This window comes from Aristolochia californica, unplaced genomic scaffold, assembly GCF_029961685.1.
Source record: "Aristolochia californica isolate CCGP_79_NKW_82.1479 unplaced genomic scaffold, dmAriCali1.0.hap1 SCAF_5, whole genome shotgun sequence".
NCBI classification, from domain to species: Eukaryota; Viridiplantae; Streptophyta; class Magnoliopsida; order Piperales; family Aristolochiaceae; genus Aristolochia; species Aristolochia californica.
In genome coordinates this window covers 29,544,967-29,566,394 of record NW_027182214.1, presented here as the reverse complement: position 1 = coordinate 29,566,394, position 21,428 = coordinate 29,544,967, and positions in this window count along the sequence as shown.

Here is a 21,428-nt window from a genome sequence, read left to right as displayed (position 1 = left end):
GGAGGGGGTTTTTTAACTGAGCGTTGACTCCCAATCCATAAGTCATTTTTTAGGGTAATATAGCCCGTTACGCACGAAAAATCACTTTACAATCATCTATGATTGTTAGGTTAACTTTTTATAAATGGGCAAAATAATGGCTTGTTTGACTTGGGTAAATATCCCACCGCACATTCAATGAGAATATAAGGAGCGTTTGTTATTCTCTTTAGAAGGTTTGGATCCATAGGTGATTTGCATCTTTAACATGTATCAAGCTTGCATATCCATTTTTAATGCATGTGTGGAAGAAATCTCTTTCTTATAAAATTTTAAGCTGTTAGGGTTGAACTAGTGGAATTTCCCAAACTTGGACAACAAAACTTTTGTGTTCATTTGTGGTGTGTGAATAAATTTACTTTGCTTACATTTATTATTGTTTTAATTTTTTTCCATACATCAACTCTAAAATTTTCATTTTGTTGTGATCTTTTTGTGTTTTTGGTTTACAGGATTAAGGGAGAGGGAAAACTGAAAATTTTGATTTAAGAAAATAGAGTACATCTAAAATGGAAATGCATGATGCACAAATGTAGAGAGAGATAATTCTTTAGTGTGTCTTAAATTTTTAGGGAGTGCAAGCTCTTTTTAGTTTTTCTATATCAGGTTTTCCAATCGTCTGGAAAAGGGGTAGGCGGGGGTTTTTTAACTGAGTGTTGACTCCCAATCCATAAGTCATTTCTTAGGGTAGTATAGCCCGTTACGCATGTTAAATCACTTTACAATCATCTATGATTGTTAGGTCAGCTTTTTATAAATGGGCAAAATAATGGCTTGTTTGACTTGGGTAAATATCCCACCGTACGTTCACTTGAGAATATGAGTGTTCTTTATTCTCTTTAAAAGGTTTGGATCCTTAGGTGATTTCCATCTTTAACATGTTTCAAGCATGCATATCCATTTTTAATGCATGTGTGGAAGAAAACTCTTTCTTATAAAATTTCAAACAGTTAGGGTTGATCTAGTGGAATTTCCCAAACTTGGACAACAAAACTTTTGTGTTCATTTGTGGTGTGTGAATAAAATTTCTTTTGTTTACATTTATTATTGTTTTAATTTTTTCTATACATCAACTCTAAAATTTTCATTTAGTTGTGATCTTTTTGCCTTTTTGGTTTACAGGATGAAGGGAGAGGGAAAACTGAAAGTTTTGATTTAAGAAAATAGAGTACATCTAAAATGGAAATGCACAATGCACAAATGTAGAGAGAGATAATTCAAAAATGTGTCTGTAATTTTTAGGGATTGTGAGCTCTTTTTAGCTTTCATATATCAGGTTTTGCAATCGTCGGGAAAAAAAGGGAGGTGGGGGATTTTTAACTGAGTGTTGACTCCCATTCCATAAGTCCTTTCTTAGGGTAATATAACTCGTTATGCATGATAAATCACTTTACAATCATCTATGATTGTTAGGTCAGATTTTTTGTAAATGGGCAAAATAATAGCTTGTTCGACTCAAGTAAATATCCAACCACACATTGACTTGAGAATTTAATGAGTGTTTGTTATTCTCTTTAAAAGGTTTGGATCCATATGTGATTTGCATCTATAACATGTTTCAAGCATGCATATCCATTTTTAAAGCATGTGTGGAAGAAATCTCTTTCTTATAAAATTCCAAGCTGGTAGGGATTTCCAACACTTGGCCAAAAAACTTTTGTCTTCAATTGTGGTGTGTGAATAGATTTTCTTTACTTACATTTATTATTGTTTTAAATTTTTTCCATACAAAAACTCTAAAATTTTCATTTCGTTGTGATATATTTGCCTTTTTGGTTTACGGAATGAAGGGAGAGAGAAAACTCAATGTTTTTATTTATGAAAAAAGAGTATATCTAAAATGGAAATGCTCAATGCACAAATGTAGAGATTGATAATTCCAAAAAGTGTCTATAATTTTTAGGGATTGTAAGCTCTTATTAGTTTTAATATATCCGGTTTTCCAATCGTCGGGAAAAGGGGGAGGCGAGAGATTTTTAATTGAGTGTTGACTCCTAATCCATAAGTCATTTCTTTCAAAAATATAGCCCGGTACGTATGATAAATCACTTTACAATCATCTATGATTGCTAGGTCAACTTTTTGTAAATGGGCAAAATAATGGCTTGTTTGACTCATGTAAATATCGCACTGCATGTTCATTTGAGAATTTAATGAGCGTTTGTTATTCTCTTTAAAAGGTTTGGATCCATAGATGTGTTGCATCTTTAACATGTTTTAAGCATGCATATCCATTTTTAAAGCATGTATGGAAGAAATCTCTTTCTTGTAAAATTCCAAGCTATTAGGGTTGGACTAGTGGAATTTCCCAAACTTGGACAACAAAACTTTTTTTTTCATTTGTGGTGTGTGAATGAATTTTCTATACATACATTTTTTATTGTTTTAAATTTTTTACATACATAAACTCTAAAATTTTCATTTTTTTGTGATCTATTTGCCTTTTTCGTTTACGGGATCAAGGGAGTGCGAAAAATCAAAGTGTTTATTTAATAAAAAAGAGTACATCTAAAATGGAAATGCACAATGTACAAATGTAGAGAGATAATTCCGAACAATGTCTATAATTTTCAGGGATCGTAAGCTCTTTTTAGTTTTTATATATCAGGTTTTGCAATCGTCAGGAAAAGGGGGAGGCGGGGGATTTTTAACTTAGTGTTGACTCCCAGTCCATAAGTCATTTCTTAGGTCATAGACCTGGTTACGCATGATAAATAACTTTACAATCCTCTATGACCATTCGGTCAGCTTTTTGTAAACGGGCAAAATAATGGCTTGTTTGACTCAGGGAAATATCCCACCACACGTTCACTTGATAATTTAATGAGCATTTGTTATTCTCTTTAAAAGGTTTGGATCCATAGGTGATTTGCATCTTTAACATGTTTCAAGCATGCATATCCATTTTTATAGCATGTGTGGAAGAAATCTCTTTCTTATAAAATTCCAAGTTGTTAGGGTTGAACTAGAGGAATTTCCCCAAATTGGACAACAAAACATTTGTGTTCGTTTGTGGTGTGTGTATAAATTTTATTTACTTACATTTATTATTGTTTTAAATTTTTTCCATACATATACTCTAACATTTTCATTTTGTTGTGATTTATTTGCCTTTTTGGTTTACAGGATGAAGGGAGAGCGAAAACTCAAAGTTTTGATTTAACAAAAAAGAATACATCTTAAATGGAAATGCACAATGCACAAATGTAGAGAAAGAAAATTCCAAAGAGTGTCTGTAATTTTTAGGGATTGTAAGCTCTTTTTGGTTTTTATAAATAAGGTTTTGCAATCATCGGGAAAAGGGGGAGGCGGGGGATTTTTAACTGAGTGTTGACTCCCAATCAGTAAGTCATTTCTTAGGTTAATATAGCCGGTTATGCATGATAAATCAATTTACAATCATCTACAATTGTTAGGTCAGCTTTTTGTAAATGGGCAAAATAATGGCATGTTTGACTCTGGTTAATATCCCACCGCACGTTCACTGGAGAATTTAATGAGTGTTTGTTATTATCTTTAAAAGGTTTGGATCCATAGGTGATTTTCATCTTTAACATGTTTCAAGCATGCATATCCATTTTTAAAGCATGTGTGGAAGAAATCTCTTTCTTATAAAATTCCAAGTTTTAATGGGTTGAAGTAGTGGAATTTCCCAAACTTGGATAACAAAACTTTTGTATTCATTTGTGATGTGTGAATAAATTTTCTTTACATTTGTTATTGTTTTAAATTTTTTCCATTTATATACCCTAAAATTTTCATTTTGTTGTGATCTATTTGCCTTTTTGGTTTACGGGATGACGGGAGAGCGAAAACTCAATGTTTTGATTTAAGAAAAAAGTACACCTAAAATGGAAATGCACAATGCACAAATATAGACAGAGATAATTCCAAAGAGTGTCATTAATTTTTAGGGATTTTAAGCATTTTTTAGTTTTTATATATCAGGTTTTGTATTCATTGGGAAAAGGGGGAGGTGGGGATTTTTAACTGAGTGTTGACTCCCAATCCATAAGTCATTTTTAGGGTAATATAGCCTGTTATGCATGATAAATTACTTTACAATAGTCTATGACTGTTAGGTCATCTTTTTGTATATGGGCAAAATAATGGCTTGCTTGACTCGGGTAAATATCCCACCGCACGTTAACTTGAAAATTTAATGAGAGTTTGTTATTCTCTATAAAAGGTTTGGATCCGTAGGTGATTTGCATCTTTAACATGGTTCAAGCATGCATATCCTTTTTTAAAGCATGTGTGGAAGAAATCTCTTTCTTATAAAATTTCAAGCTGTTTGGGTTGAAATAGTGGAATTTCCCAAACTTGGACAACAAAAATTTTGTGTTCATTTGTGGTATGTGAATAAATTTTTGTTACTTACACTTGTTCTTGTTTTAAAATTTTTCCATACATAAACTCTAAAATTATCATTTTTTTGTGATCTATTTGCTTTTTCGATTTTTTTGGTGAAGGTAGAGTGAAAACTCAAACTATTTAGATGAGAAAAAAGAGTACATCTAAAATGGAAATGCACAATGCACAAATGTAGAGCGAGATAATTCAAAAGAGTGTCTGTAATTTTTAGGGATTGTAAGCTCCTTTTAGTTTTTATATACGAGGTTTTGCAATTGTCGGGCAAAGGAGGACGGGGGCATTTTTAACCGAGTGTTGACTCCCAATCCATAAATCATTTCTTAGGGTAATATAGCCTGTTACGCATGATAAATCACTTTACAATCATCTATGAATATTTGGTCAGGTTTTTGTAAATGGGCAAAATAAAGGAATGTTTTACTCGGGTAAATATCCCACCGCACGTTCACTTGAGAATTTAATGAGCGTTTGTTATTTTCTTTAAGAGCTTTGGATCCATAGGTGATTTGCATCTTTAATATGTTTCAAGAATGCATATCCATTTTTAAAGCATGTGTGGAAGAACTCTCTTTCTTATAAAATTCCAAGCTGTTTGGGTTGAACTAACGGAATTTCCCAAACTTGGACAACAAAACTTTAGTGTTCATTTGTGGTGTATGAATAAATTTTCTTTACTTACATTTGTTATTGTTTTAAATTTTTTCCATACATAAACTCTAAAATTTTCATTTTGTTCTGATCTATTTGCCTTTTTGGATTACGGGAAGAAGGGAGAGCGAAAACTCAAAGTTTTGATTTAAGAAAAAAAGGTACATTTAAAATGGAATTACAGAATGCACAAATGTAGAGAGAGATAATTCCAAAGAGTGTCTGTAATTTTTACGGATTTTAAGCTCTTTTTTGTTTTTATATATGAGGTTTTGCAATCGTTGGGAAAAGGTGGAGGCGGGGCTTTTTAACTGAGTGTTGACCTCACAATCCATAAGTCATTTCTTACAAAAATATAGTCTGTTACTCATGATAAATCACTTTACAATCATCTCTGATCTTTAGGTCAGCTTTTTTTAATTGGGCAAAATAATGGCTTGTTGGACTCGGGTAAATATCCCACCGCATGTTCACATAAGAATTTAATAAGCGTTTGTTATTCTCTTTAAAAGGTTTGGATCCGTAGGTGATTTGCATCATTATCATGTTTCAAGCATGCATATCCATTTTAAAAGCATGCGTGGAAGAAATGTTTTTCATATAAAATTCCAAGTTGTTAAGGTTGAAATAGTGGAATTTCCCAAACTTGGACAACAAAACTTTTGTGTTCATTTGTAGTGTGTGAATAAATTTTTTTTACTTACATTTGAAATTGTTTTAAATTTTTTCCATACATAAACTCTAAAATTTTCATTTTGTTGTGATCTATTTGCCTTTTTGGTTTACGGGATGAAGGGATAGCAAAAACTCAAAGTTTTGATTTAAGAAAAAAGAGTAAATCTAAAATGGAAAAGCACAATGCACAAATGTAGATAGAGATAATTCCAAAGAGCGTCTATAATTTTAAGGGATTGTACGCTCTTTTTAGTTTTTATATGTCAGGTTTTGCAATCGTCGGGAAAAGGGGGAGGTGGAGATTTTTTAACTGAGTGTTGACTCCCAGTCCATTAGTCATTTCTTAGGGTAATATAGCCTGTTATGCATGATAAATCACTTTACAATCATCTATGAATATTTGGTCAGGTTTTTATAAATGGGCAAAATAATGGCATGTTTTACTCGGGTAAATATCCCATCGCACGTTCACTTGAGAATTTAATGAGCGTTTGTTATTTTATTTAAGAGGTTTGGATCCGTAGGTGATTTGCATCTTTATTATGTTTCAAGAATTCATATCCATTTTAAAGCATGTGTGGAAGAACTCTCTTTCTTATAAAATTCCAAGCCGTTTGGGTTGAACTAATGGAATTTCCCAAACTTGGACAACAAAACTTTAGTGTGCATTTGTGGTGTGTGAATAAATTTTCATTACTTACATTTGTTATTGTTTTATTTTTTTCCATACATAAACTCTAAAATTTTCACTTTGTTTTGATCTATTTGCCTTTTTTTTTACGACATGAAGGGAGAGCGAAAACTCAAAGTTTTGATATAAGAAAAAAGAGTACTGCTAAAATGGAAATGCACAATGCTAAAATGTAGAGAGAAATAATTCCAAAGTGTGTCTGTAATTTTTAGGGATTCTAAGGTCCTTTTAGATTTTATATATCAGGTTTTGCAATCGTTGGGAAAATGGGTAGGCGGGGGATATTTAACTGACTGTTGACACCCAATCCATAAGTCATTACTTAGGGTAATATAGGCAGTTATACATGATAAATCACTTTACAATCATCTATGACTGTTCGGTCAGCTTTTTCTAAATGGGCAAAATAATGCCTTGTTTGACTCGGGTAAATATCCCACCGCACGTTCACATGAGATTTTAATGAGCATTTATTATTCTCTTTAAAAGGTTTGGATCAATAGGTGATTTGCATCTTTAACATGTTTCAAGCATGCATATCCATTTTTAAAGCATGTGTGGACCAAAACTCTTTCTTATAAAATTCCAAGTTGTTCGGGTTGAACTAGTGGAATTTCCCAAACTTGGACAACAAAACTTTTGTGTAAAGATGCAAATGACCTATGGATCCAAACCTTTTAAAGAGAATAATGTTAAATTCTCAAGTGAATGTGCGGTGGGATATTTACCCTTGTCGAACAAGCCATTATTTTGCCGATTTAAAAATAACAGACCTAACGATCATAGATGATTGTAAAGTGATTTATCATGTGTAACGGGCTATATTTATCATGTGGATCCCCTGCCTCCCCCTTTTCTTGACGATTGTACAACCTAATATATAAAAACTAAAAAGTGTTTACAATCCCTAAAAATTACAAACACTTTTTGGAATTATCTCTCTCTGCATTTGTGCATTGTTTATTTCCTTTTAAGATGATTACTTTTTTCTTAAATCAAAAATTGAGTTTTGGCTTTCTCTTCATCTCGTAAACAAAAGAAAAATAGATAAAAGGCAAATAGATCACAAAAAAATGAAAATTTTAGAGTTTATGTATCGAAAGAATTTAAAGCGATTAGCAAATGTAAGTAAAGAAAATTTATTCACACACCTCAAATGACCTCAAAAGTTTTGTTATCCAAGTTTGTGAAATTCCATTAGTTCAACCCTAATAGCTCGGAATTTTATAAGAAAGAGATTTTTTTACACATGTTTTAAAAAATGTCTATGCATGAGTGAAACATGTTAAAGATGCAAATGACCTATGGATCCAAACCTTTTGAAGTGAATAACATTAAATTCTCAAGTGAACGTGCGGTGGGATTTTTACTCGAGTCAAACAATCCATTATTTTGCCCATTTACAAAAAGTTGTCCTATCAATCATAGATGATTGTATAGTTATTTATCATGCGTAACGGATTATATTTGTAAACGAGATGAAGGGAAAGTGAAAAATCAAGTTTTGATTTAAGAAAAAAGTATACATCTAAAATAGAAATGCACATTCCAAAAATTTAGAGAGAGATAATTCAAAAAATATTTTGTAATTTTTAGGGATTTTAAACTGTTTTTAGTTTTTATATATCTAGTTTTGGAATCGTCAAGAAAAAGGGGAGGCAGGGGATTTTGAACTTAGTGTTGACTACCAATCCATAAGTCATTCCTTACAAAAAAATAGCTTGTTACGCATGATAAATCACTTTACAATCGCCTATGATCGTTAGGTCAGCTTTATGTAAGTGGGCAAAATAATGGCTTGTTTCACTCGGGTAAATATCCCACCAAACCTTCACTTGAGAATTTAATGTTATTCTCTTTAAAAGGTTTGGATCCATAGGTCATTTGCATCTTTAACATATTTCAAGCATGCATATCCATTTTTTAAAACATGTCTAGAAAAATCATTTTCTTATAAAATTACGAGCTATTAGGGTTGAATTAGTGGAATTTCCCAAAAGTGGATAAAAAAACTTTTGTGTTCATTGTGGTGTGTGAACAAATTTTATTTACTTACATTTTTTATTGCTTTAAATTCTTTCCATGCATAAACTCTAAAATTTTCATTTTGTTATGATCTATTTGCCTTTTATCTCTTTTTTTGTCTACAAGATGAAGGGAAAGTGAAAACTCACGTTTTCAATTATGAAAAAAGTACACATATAAAATGGAAATGCACAATGCACTAATGTAGAGTGATATAATTCCAAAAAGTGTTGGTAATTTTTAGGTATTGTCAACTCTTTTTAGTTTTTAAATGTAAGGTTTTGCAAGAGGTTTGTGAATAAATTTTCTTCCCATTCATTTTTTATTGTTTTTAATTTTTTCCATTCATAAACACTAAAATTTTCATTTTGTTGTGATCTATTTGGTTTTTTGTCTTACGGGAGGAAGGGAGAGCGAAAACTCAAAATTTTTGATTTAAGAAAAAAGAGTACATCTAAAATGGAAATGCACAATGCACAAATGTAGATAGAGATAATTCCAAAGGGTGTCTATAATTTTTAGGGATTGTAAGCTATTTTAAGTTTTTATAAATAAGGTTTTGCAATGGTAAGGAAAAGGGGGAGGTGGGGGATTTTTAAATGAGTGTTGAGTCTAGATCCATAAGTCATTTCTTAGGGTAATATAGCCCATTAGGCATGATAAATCACTTTACAATCACCTATGATTATTAGGTCAGCTTTTCTTAAATGGGCAAAATAATTGCTTGTTCGACTCGAGTAAATATCCTACCGCACGTTCACTTGAGAATTTAATGAGCGTTTGTTATTGTCTTTAAAAGTTTTGGATCCGTAGGTGATTTGCATCTTTAACATGTTTCAAGCTTTTTTAAAGCATGTTGCATAACCTTTTTTAAAGCATGTGTGCAAGAAATCTCTTTCTTATAAAATTCCAAGCTGTTTTGGTTGAACTTGTGGAATTTCCCAAACTTGGACAACAAAAGTTTTGTGTTCATTTGTGGTGTTTGAAAAAAATTTCTTTACTTACATTTGTTATGGTTTTATTTTTTTTCCATACATAAATTCTAAAATTTTCATTTTGTTGTGATCTATTTGCCTTTTTGGTTTACGGGATGAAGGGAGAATGAAAACTCAAAGTTTTCATTTAAGAAAAAAGTGTGCATCTAAAATGGAAATGCACAATGCAGAAATGTAGAGAGAGATAATTCCAAAGAGTGTCTGTACTTTTTAGGGATTGTAACCTCTTTTTAGTTTTTATATATCAGATTTTGCAATCGTCGGGAAAAGGCGGAGGCGGGGGATTTTTAACTAAGTGTTGACTAAAAATCCATAAGTCATTTCTTAGGGTAATATAGATAATTACACATGGTAAATCACTTTAAAATCATCTATGATTGTTAGGTCAGCTATTTGTAAATGAGAAAAATAATGGCATGTTTGACTCGGGTAAATATCCCACCGCACGTTAGCTTGAGAATTTAATGAGCGTTTATTATTCTCTATAAAAAGTTTAGATCTGTTGGTGATTTGCATCTTTAACAAGTTTCAGGCATGCATAGCTATTTTTAAAGCATGTGTGGAAGAAATCTCTTTCTTATAAAATTCCAAGCTGTAAGGGTTGAACTAGTGGATTTTCCCAAACTTGGACAACTAAACTTTTATGTTCATTTCTGGTGTGTGAAAAAAATTTCTTTACTTACATTTGTAATTTTTTTAAATTTTTTCCTTACATAAACTCTAAAATTTTCATTTCGTTGTGATCTGTATGCCTTTTTGGTTTACGGCATGAAGGGAGAACGAAAACTCAAAGTTTTCATTTAAGAAAAAAGAGTATATCTAAAATGGAAATGCACAATGCACAAATGTAGAGAGAGATAATTCCAAATAGTGTCTGTAATTTTTAGGGATTGTAACCTCTTTTTAGTTTTTATATATCAGGTTTTGAAATCATCAAAAAAAGGTGGAGGCGGGGGATTTTTAACTGAGTATTGACTCCCAATCCATAAGTCATTTCTTAGGGTAATATAACCCATTACGTATGATAAATCACTTTACAATCATCTATGATTGTTACATCAGCTTTTTATAAATGGGCAAAATAATGGCTTGTTTGACACGAGTAAATATCCCACTGCACGTTCACTTGAGAATTTAATGAGTGTTTGTTATTCTCTTTAAAAGGTTTGGATCCATAGGTGTTTTACATCTTTAACATGATTCAAGCATGCATATCAATTTTTAAAGCATGTGTGGAAGAAATCTCTTTCTTATAAAATTCCAAGCTGTTAGGATTGAACAAGTGGATTTTCCCAAACTTGGATAACAAAAATTTTGTGGTCATTTGTGTTGAGGGAATAAATTTTCTTTACTTACACTTTTTTTTGCTTTAAATTTTTCCATACAAAAACTCTAAAATTTTCATTTTGTTGTGATCTATTTGCCTTTTTGGTTTACGGGGTGAAGGGAGAGTGAAAAGTCAAAGTTTTGATTTAAGAAAAAAGAGTACATCTAAAATGGAAATGCACAATGCACAAATGTAGAGAGAGATAATTCCTAAGATAGTCTGTAATTTTTAGGGATTGTAACCTCTTTTTAGTTTTTATATATAAGGTCTTGCAATCGTCTAGAAAAGGGGGAGGTGGGGGATTTTTAACTGAGTGTTGTCTCCCAAACCATAAGTCATTTGTTAGGGTAATATAACCCGTTTCTCATGGGAAATCACTTTACAATCATCTATGATTGTTACATCAGCTTTTTGTAAATGGGAAAAATAATGGCTTGTTTGACTCGGGTAAATATCCCACCGCACGTTCACTTGAGAATTTAATGAGCGTTTGTTATTCTCTTTAAAATGTTTGGATTCATAGGTGATTTGCATCTTTAACATGATTCAAGCATGCATATCCATTTTTAAAGCATGCATGGAAGAAATCTCTTTCTGATAAAATTCCAAGCAATTAGGGTTGAACAAGTAGAATTTCCCAAACTTGGATAACAAAACTTTTGTGTTCATTTTTGGAGTGTGAATAAAGTTTCATTACTTACACATTTTATTGCTTTAAATTTTTCCATACAAAAACTCTAAAATTTTCATTTTGTTGTGATCTATTTGCCTTTTTTGTTTAAAGGGGGGAAGGGAGAGTGAAAACTCAAAGTTTTGATTTAAGAAAAAAGAGTACATCTAAAATGGAAATGCACAATGCACAAATGTTGAGAGAGATTATTCCAAAGAGTGTTTGTAATTTTAAGGGATTGTAACCTCTTTTTAGTTTTTATATATCAGGTTTTGCAATTGTCAGGAAAAGGGGGAGGTGGGGGATTTTTAACTAAGTGTTGTCTCCCAATCCATAAGTCATTTCTTAGGGTTATATAACCCGTTACGCATGAGAAATCACTTTACAATCATCTATGATTGTTACGTCATCTTTTCTTAAATGGGTAAAATAATGGCTTGTTTGACTCGGGAAAATATCCCACCGCACGTTCATTTGAGAATTTAATGAGCGTTAGTTATTCTCTTTAAAAGGTTTGGATCCATTGGTGATTTGCATCTTTAACATGATTCAAGCATGCATATCCATTTTTAAAGCATGTGTGGAAGAAATCTCTTTCTTATAATATTCCAAGCTAATAGGGTCGAACTAGTGGAATTTCCTAAACTTGGATAACAAAACTTTTGTGTTCAATTGTGGTGTGTGAATAATTTTTCTTTAGTTACACTTTTTATTGCTTTAAATTTTTCCATTCAAAAACTCTAAAATTTTCATTTTGTTGTGATCTATTTGTCTTTTTGGTTTACGGGATGGAGGGAGAGCGAAAACTCAAAGTATTGATTTAAAAAAAAAGAGTACATCTAAAATGGAAATGCACAATGCAAAAATGTAGAGAGAGATATTACCAAAGAGTGTCTATAATTTTAAGGGATTGTAAGCTCTTTTTAGTTTTTATATATCAGGTTTTGCAATGGCCTAGAAAAGGGTGAGGCGGGGGATTTTTAAATGAGTGTTGTCTCCCAATCCATAAGTCCTTTCTTAGGGTAATATAGCCCGTTAGCCATGATAAATCACTTTATAATCATCTATTATTGTTAGCTCAGCTTTTTGTAAATGGGCAAAATAATGGCTTGTTTGACTAGGGTAAATATCCCAACGCACGTTCACTTGAGAATTTAATGAGCTTTTATTATTCTCTTTAAAAAGTTTGTATCCGTAGGTGATTTGCTTCTTTAACATGTTTCAAGCATGCATATCCTTTTTTAAAGCATGTGTGCAAGCAATCTCTTTCTTATAAAATTGCAAGCTGTTTGGGTTGAACAAGTGGAATTTCCAAAACATGGACAACAAAACTTTTATGTTCAATTGTGGTGTGTCAATAAATTTTCTTTATTCACATTTTTTGTGGTTTTAAATTTTTTCCACACTTAAATTCTAAAATTTTGATTTTTTTGTGATCTATTTGCCTTTTGGTTTTACAGGATGAAGGGAGAACGAAAACTCAAAGTTTTGATTTAAGAAAAAAGAGTACATCAAAAATGGAAATGCACAATGCACAAATGTAGAGAGAGATAATTCCAAAGAGTGTCTGTAATTTTTATGGATTGTAAGCTCTTTTTAGTTTTTAAATGTCAGGTTTTGCAATCGTCGGGAAAAGGGCGAGGGGGGGGATTTTTAACTGACCGTTGACTCCCAATCCATAAGTCATATCTGAGGGTAATATAGCCCATTATGCATGATAAATCACTTTACAATCATCTATGATTGTTAGGTCAGCTTTTTGTAAATGGGCAAAATAATGGCTTGTTTGACTCCGCTAAAGATCCCACCGCATGTTTACTTGAGAATTTACTGAGCGTTTGTTATTCTGTTTAAAAGGTTTGGATCCATAGGTGATTTGCATCTTTAACATGATTCAAGCATGCATATCAATTTTTAAAGCATGTGTGGAAGAAATCTCTTTCTTATAAAATTCCAAGCTGTTAGGATGGAACAAGTGGATTTTTCCAAACTTGGATAACAAAACTTTTGTGTTCATTTGCGGTGTGGGAATAAATTTTCTTTACTTACTCTTTTTATTGCTTTAAATTTTTCCATTCAAAAACTCTAAAATTTTCATTTTGCTGTGATCTATTTGCCTTTTTGGTTTACGAGGTGTAGGGAGAATGAAAAGTCAAAGTTTTGATTTAAGAAAAAAGCGTACATCTAAAATGGAAATGCACAATCCACAAATTTAGAGAGAGATAATTCCTAAGATAGTTTGTAATTTTTAGGGATTGTAAGCTCTTTTTAGTTTTTATATATAAGGTCTTGCAATCGTCTGGAAAAGGGTGAGGCGGGGGATTTTTAAATGAGTGTTGTTTCCCAATCCATAAGTCATTTCTTAGGGTAATATAGCCCGTTAGCCATGATAAATCACTTTACAATCATCTATTATTGTTAGCTCAGCTTTTTGTAAATGGGCAAAATAATGGCTTGTTTGACTAGGGTAAATATCCCAACGCACGTTCACTTGAGAATTTAATGAGCGTTTATTATTCTCTTTAAAAAGTTTGTATCCGTAGGTGATTTGCTTCTTTAACATGTTTCAAGCATGCATATCCTTGTTTGAAGCATGTGTGCAAGCAATCTCTTTCTTATAAAATTCCAAGTTGTTTGGGTTGAACAAGTGGAATTTCCAAAACATGGACAACAAAACTTTTGTGTTCATTTGTGGTGTGTCAATAAATTTTCTTTATTCATATTTTTTATGGTTTTAAATTTTTTCCATACTTAAACTCTAAAATTTTGATTTTTTTGTGATCTATTTGCCTTTTGGTTTTACAGGATGAAGGGATAACGAAAACTCAAAGTTTTTATTTAAGAAAAAAGAGTCCATCAAAAAAGGAAATGCAAAATGCACAAATGTAGAGAGAGATAATTCCAAAGAGTGTCTATAATTTTTATGGATTGTAAGCTCTTTTTAGTTTTTATATATCAGGTTTTGCAATCGTCGGGAAAAGGGCGAGGCGGGGGATTTTTAAGTGACTGTTGACTCCCAATCCATAAGTTATTTCTGAGGGTAATATAGCCCATTATGCAAGATAAATCACTTTACAATCATCTATGATTGTTAGGTCAGCTTTTTGTAAATGGGCAAAATAATGGCTTGTTTGACTCCGCTAAAGATCCCACCGCACGTTTACTTGAGAATTTACTGAGCGTTTGTTATTCTGTTTAAAAGGATTGGGTCCATAGGTTATTTGCATCTTTAACATGTTTCAAGCATGCATATCCATTTTTAAAGCATGTGTGGAAGAAATCTCTTTCTTATAAAATTCCAAGCTTTAACGGATTGAACTAGTGAATTTCCCAAACTTGGACAACAAAAATTTTGTGTTCATTTGTGGTGTATGGATAAATTTTCTTTACTTACATTTGTTTTTGTTTTTTAAATTTTTTCCATACATAAACTCTAAAATTTTCATTTTGTTGTGATCTATTTGCTCTTTCGGTTTACGGGATGAAGGGAGAGAGAAAACTCAAAGTTTTGATTTAAGAAAAAAGAGTACATCTAAAATGGAAATCCACAATCCACAAATGTAGAGAGAGATAATTCATAAGAGTGTCTGTAAATTTTAGGGATTGTAAGCTCTCTTGAGTTTTTATATATCAGGTTTTGCAATCGTCGGGAAAAGGGGGAGGCGGGGGATTTTTAATTGAGTGTTGACTCCCAATCCATAAGTCATTTCTAAGGGTGATATAGCCGGTTATGCATGATAAATCACTTTACAATCATCTATGATTGTTAGGTCAACTTTTTGTAAATAGGCAAAATAATGGCTTGTTCGACTCGGGTAAATATCTCACATCACGTTCACTTGAGAATTTAATAACCGTTGTTTATTCTCTTTAAAAGGTTTGGATCCATAGGTGATTTGCATCTTTAACATGTTTCAAGAATGCATATCCATTTTTAAAGCATGTGTGGAATAAATCTCTTTCTGATAAAATTCCAAGCTTTAACGGGTTGAAATAGTGGAATTTCCAAAACTTGGATAACAAAACTTTTTTGTTCATTTTTGGTGTGCGAATATATTTTATTTACTCACACTTGTTATTTCTTTAAATTTTATCGTACATAAAGTCTAATATTTTCATTTTATTGTGATCTTTTTGCCTTTTTGGTTTACGGGACGAAGGGTGAGCGAAAAGTCAAAGTATTGATTTAAGAAAAAAGAGTACATCTAAAATGGAAAAGTACAAGGCACAAATGTAGAGAGAGATAAGTCCGAAGAGTGTCTATAATTTTTAGGGATTTTAAGCTCTTTTTAGTTTTTATATATCAGGTTTTGCAATCGTCGGGAAAAGGGGGAGGCGGGGGATTTTTAAATGAGTGTTGACTCCCAATCCATAAGTCATTTCTTAGGGTAATATAGCCCGTTAGGCATGATAAATCACTTTACAATCATCTATTATTGTTAGCTCAGCTTTTTGTAAATGGGCAAAATAATGGCTTGTTTGACTAGGGTAAATATCCCAACGCACGTTCACTTAAGAATTTAATGAGCGTTTATTATTCTCTTTAAAAAGTTTGTATCCGTAGGTGTTTTGCTTCTTTAACATGTTTCAAGCATGCATATCCTTTTTTAAAGCATATGTGCAACAGATCTCTTTCTTATAAGATTCCAAGCTGTTTGGGTCGAACTAGTGGAATTTCCCAAACTTGCACAACAAAACTTTTGTGTTCATTTGTGGTGTGTGAATAAATTTTCTTTACTTACATTTGTTATGGTTTTAAATTTTTCCTATACATAAACTATAAAATTTTGATTTTTTTAAGATTTATTTGCCTTTTCGGTTTACGGGATGAAGGGAGAACGAAAACTCAAAGTTTGGATTTAAGACAAAAGAGGACATCTAAAATGGAAATGCACAATGCACAAATGTAGAGAGAGATAATTCGAAAGAGTGTCTGTAATTTTTATGGATTGTAAGCCCTTTTTAGTTTTTGTATATCTGGTTTTGCAATCGTCGGGAAAAGGGTGAGGCGGGGGATTTTTAAAAGAGTGTTGACTTTCATTCCATAAGTCATTTCTTAGGGTAATATAGACCATTACGCATGATAAGTCCTTGTAAAATCATCTATGATTGTTAGGTTAGATTTTTGTAAATGGGCAAAATAATGGCTTGTTTGACTCGGGTAAATATCCCACCGCACGTTCACAAGAGAATTTAATGAGCGTTTATTATTATCTTTAAAAGGTTTGGATCCATAGGTGATTTGCATCTTTAACACGTTTCAAGCATGCATATCCATTTTCATAGCATGTGTGGAAGAAATCTCTTTCTTATAAAATTCCAAGTTGTTAGGGTTGAACTAGTGGAATTTCCAAACCTTGGACAACAAAACTTTTGTGTTCATTTGTGGTGTGTGAATAAATTTTCTTTACTTACATTTGTTTTTTTTTTCAAATTCTTTCCATACATCAACTCTAAAATTTTCATTTTTTTGTGATCTATTTGCCTTTTTTGTTTACGGGATGAAGGGAGAGTGAAAACTCAAAGTTTGGATTTACGAAAAAAGAAAACATCTTAAATGGAAATGCACAATGCACAAATGTAGAGAGAGATAACTCCAAAGAGTGTCTGTAATTTTAGGGTTTGTAAGCTCTTTTTAGTTTTTATATATCAGGTTTTGCAATCGTCGGGAAAAGGGGGAGGCGGGGGAAATTTAACTGAGTGTTGACTCCCAATCCATAAGTCATTTCTGAGGGTAATATAGCCCATTATGCATGATAAATCACTTTACAATCATCTATGATTGTTAGGTCAGCGTTTAGTAAATGGGCAAAATAATGGCTTGTTTGACTCCGTTAAAGATCCCACCACACGTTTACTTGAGAATTTACTGAGCGTTTGTTATTCTTTTTAAAAGGTTTGGATCCGTAGGTGATTTGCATCATTACCATGTTTCAAGCATGCATATCCATTTTTAAAGCATCCGTGGAAGAAATCTCTTTCTTATAAAATTCCAAGTTTTAACGGGTTGAACTAGTGGAATTTCCAGAACTTGGACAACAAAACTTTTGTGTTCATTTGTGGTGTATGAATAAATTTTCATTACTTAAATTTATTATTGTTATAAATTTTTTCCATACATAAACTCTAAAATTTGCATTTTGTTATGATCTATTTGCCCTTTCGGTTTACGGGATAAAGCGAGAGAAAAAACTCAAAGTTTTGATTTAATAAAAAAGTGTACATCTAAAATGGAAATGCACAATCCACAAATGTAGAGAGAGATAATTCCAAAGAGTGTCTGTAATTTTTAGGGATTGTAAGTTCTCTTTAGTTTTTATATATCAGGTTTGGCAATCGTCGAGAAAAGGGGGTGGCATGGGATTTTTAACTGTATGTTGACTCCCAATCCATAAGTCATTTCTCAGGGTAATATAGCAAGTTACGCATGACAAATCACTTTACAATAATCTACGATCGTTTGGTCAGCTTTTTGTAAAGGGCAAAATAATGGCTTGTTTGACTCGGGTAAATATCCCAGCCCATGTTCACTAGAGAATTTAATGAGCGTTTGTTGTTCTCTTTCAAACATTTGGATCCAAAGATTTGGATCCATAGGTGATTTGCATCTTTAACATGTTTCAAGCATCCATATCCATTTTTAAAGCATGTGTGGAAGAAATCTCTTTCAAATAAAATTTCTAGCTTTAACGGGTTGAACTAGTAGAATTGCCCAAACTTGGACAACAAAACTTTTGTATTCATTTGTGGTGTGTGAATAAATTTTCTTTATTTAAAATTTTTATTGTTTTAAATTTTTTCCATACAAAAACTCTAAAATTTTCATTTTGTTGTGATCTAGTTGCTCTTTTGGTTTACGAGATGAAGGGAGTGCGAAAACTCAAAGTTTTGATTTAAGAAAAAAGTGTACATCTAAAATGGAAATACACAATGCACAAATGTAGAGAGAGATAATTCCAAACAGTGTCTGTATTTTTTAGGGATTGTAAGCTCTCTTTAGTTTTTATATATCAGGTTTTGTAATCGTCGGGAAAGGGAGAGGCGGGGGATTTTTAACTGAGTGTTGACTCCCAATTTGTAAGTCATTTCTTAGGGTAATATAGCCGGTTACACATGATAAATCACTTTACAATCATCTATAATCGTTAGGTCAGCTTTTTGTAAATTGGCAAAATAATTGCTTGTTTGACCCGGGTAAATATCCCACCAAACGTTCACTGGTGAATTTAATGACTGTTTGTTATTCTGTTTAAAAGGTTTGGATCCATTGGTGATTTGCATTTTTAACATGTTTCAAGCATGCATATCCATTTTTAAAGCATGTGTGGAAGAAATCTTTTTCTTGTAAAATTCCAAGCTTTAACGGGTTGAACTAGTGGAATTTCCCAAACTTGGACAACAAAACTTTTGTGTTCATTTGTGGAGTGTGAATAAATTTTCTTTACTTAAATTTTTTATTTTTTTTATATTTCTTCCTTACATAAACTCTAAAATTTTCTTTTTGTTTTATCTATTTGCCTTTTTGGTTTACGAGATAAAGGGAAAGCGAAAACTCAAATTTTTGATTTAAGAAAAATGAGTACATCTAAAATGGAAATGCACAATGCACAAATGTAGAGAGAGAAAATTCCAAAGAGTGTCTATAATTTTTAGGGATTGTAAGCTCTTTTTATTTTTTATATATCAAATTTTGCAATCATCGAGAAAAGGGGGAGGCAGGGGATTTTTTTAACTGAGTGTTGACTCCCAATCCATAAGTCATTTTTTAAGGTAATATAACCCGTTACGCATGATAAATCACTTTCCAATAATCTATGAGCATTAGGTCAGCTTTTTATAAATGGGCAAAATAATGTCTTGTTTGACTCTAGTAAATATCCCACAGCACGTTAACTTGAACTTAATGAGCGTTTGTTATTCTCTTTAAAAGTTTTGGATACATAGGTGATTTGTATCTTTAACATGGTTCAAGCATGCATATCCATTTTTAAAGCATTATTGGAAGAAATCTCTTTCCGACAAATTTCCAAGCTTTAACGGGTTCAACTAGTGGAATTTCCCAAACTTGGACAACAAAACATTTGTGTTCATTTGTGATGTGTGAATAAATTTTCTTTACTTACATTTGCTATTGTTTAAAATTTTTTCCATACATAAACTCTAAAATTTTCATTTTGTTGTGATCTATTTGTCTTTTTGGTTTACGGGATGAAGGGAGAGCAAAAACTCAAAGGTTTTATTTAAGAAAAAAGAGTACATCTAAAATGGAAATGCACAATGCAAAAATGTAGAGATAGATAATTCCAAAGAGTGCCTTTAATTTCTAGGGATGGTAAGCTCTTTTTTGTTTTTATATATCAGGTTTGGCAATCGTCGGGAAAATGGGGAGGCGGGGGATTTTTAACTGAGTGTTGTCTCCCAATCCATAAGTCATTGCTTAGGGTAATATAACCCATTATGCATGATAAATCACTTTACAATCATCTATGATTTTTAGGTCAGTTTTTTTTAAATGGGCAAAATAATGGTTTGTTTGACTCAGGTAAATATCCCACTACACGTTCACTTGAGAATTTAATGAGCATTTGTTATTCTATTTAAAAGGATTGGATCCATAGGTGATTTGCATCTTGAACATGATTCAAGCATGCATATCCATTTTTAAAGCATATGTGGAAGAAATATCTTTCTTATAAATTCCAAGGTGTTAGGGTTGAACTAGTGGAATTTCCCAAACTTGGATAACATAACTTTTGTGTTCATTTGTGGTGTGTGAATAAATTTTCCCAAACTTACACTTGTTATTTCATTAAATTTTATCATACATAAACTCTAAAATTTTCAAATTGTCGTGATAAATTTGCCCTTTTGGTTTACGGGATAAAGGGAGAGAGAAAAGTCAGAGTATTGATTTAAGAAAAAAGACTACATCTAAAATTTAAATGCACAATGCACAAATGTAGAGAGAGATAATTCAAAAGAGTGTCTATAATTTTTAGGGATTGTAAGCTCTTTTTAGTTTTTATATATCAGGTTTTGCATTGGCCGAGAAAAGGGTGAGGCGGGGGATTTTTAAATGAGTGTTGACTTTTAATCCATTTGTCATTTCTTAGGGTAATATAGCCCTTTAGGCATGATAAATCACTTTACAATCATCTATTATTGTTAGCTCAGCTTTTTGTAAATGGGCAAAATAATGTCTTGTTTGACTCGAGTAAATATCCCACCGCACGTTCACTTGAGAATTTAATGAGCGTTTATTATTCTCTTTAAAAATTTTGGCTCTGTAGGTGATTTGCATCTTTAACATGTTTCAAGCAGGCATATCATTTCTTATAAAATTCCAAGCTGTTTGGTTTGGACTAGTGGAATTTCCCAAACTTGGACAACAAAACTTTTGTGTTCATTTGTGGAGTGTGAATAAATTTTCTTTACTTACACTTTTTATTGCTTTAAATTTTTCCATACAAAACCTCTAAAATTATCATTTTGTTGTGATCTATTTGCCTTTTTGGTTTACGGGATGAAGGGAGAGCAAAAACTAAAAATTTTGATTTAAGAAAAAAGAGTACATCTAAAATGGAAATGCATAATGCACAAATGTAGAGAGAGACAATTCCAAAGAGTGTCTATAATTTTTAAGGATTTTAAGCTCTTTTTAGTTTTTATATATCAAGTTTTGCAATCGTCGGGAAAAGGCGAAGGAGGCAGGGAATTTTTAACTGAGTGTTGACTCCCAATCCATAAGTCATTTCTTAGGGTAATATAACCCGTTACGTATGATAAATCACTTTACAACCATCTATGATCGTTAGGTCAGCTTTTTATAAATGGGCAAAATAATGGCTTGTTTGACTCAGGTAAATATCCCACCGCGCGTTCACTTGAGAACTTAATGAGCGTTTGTCATTCTCTTTAAAAGGTTTGGATCCATAGGTGATTTCTATCTTTAACATGGTTCAAGCATGCATATCCATTTTTAAA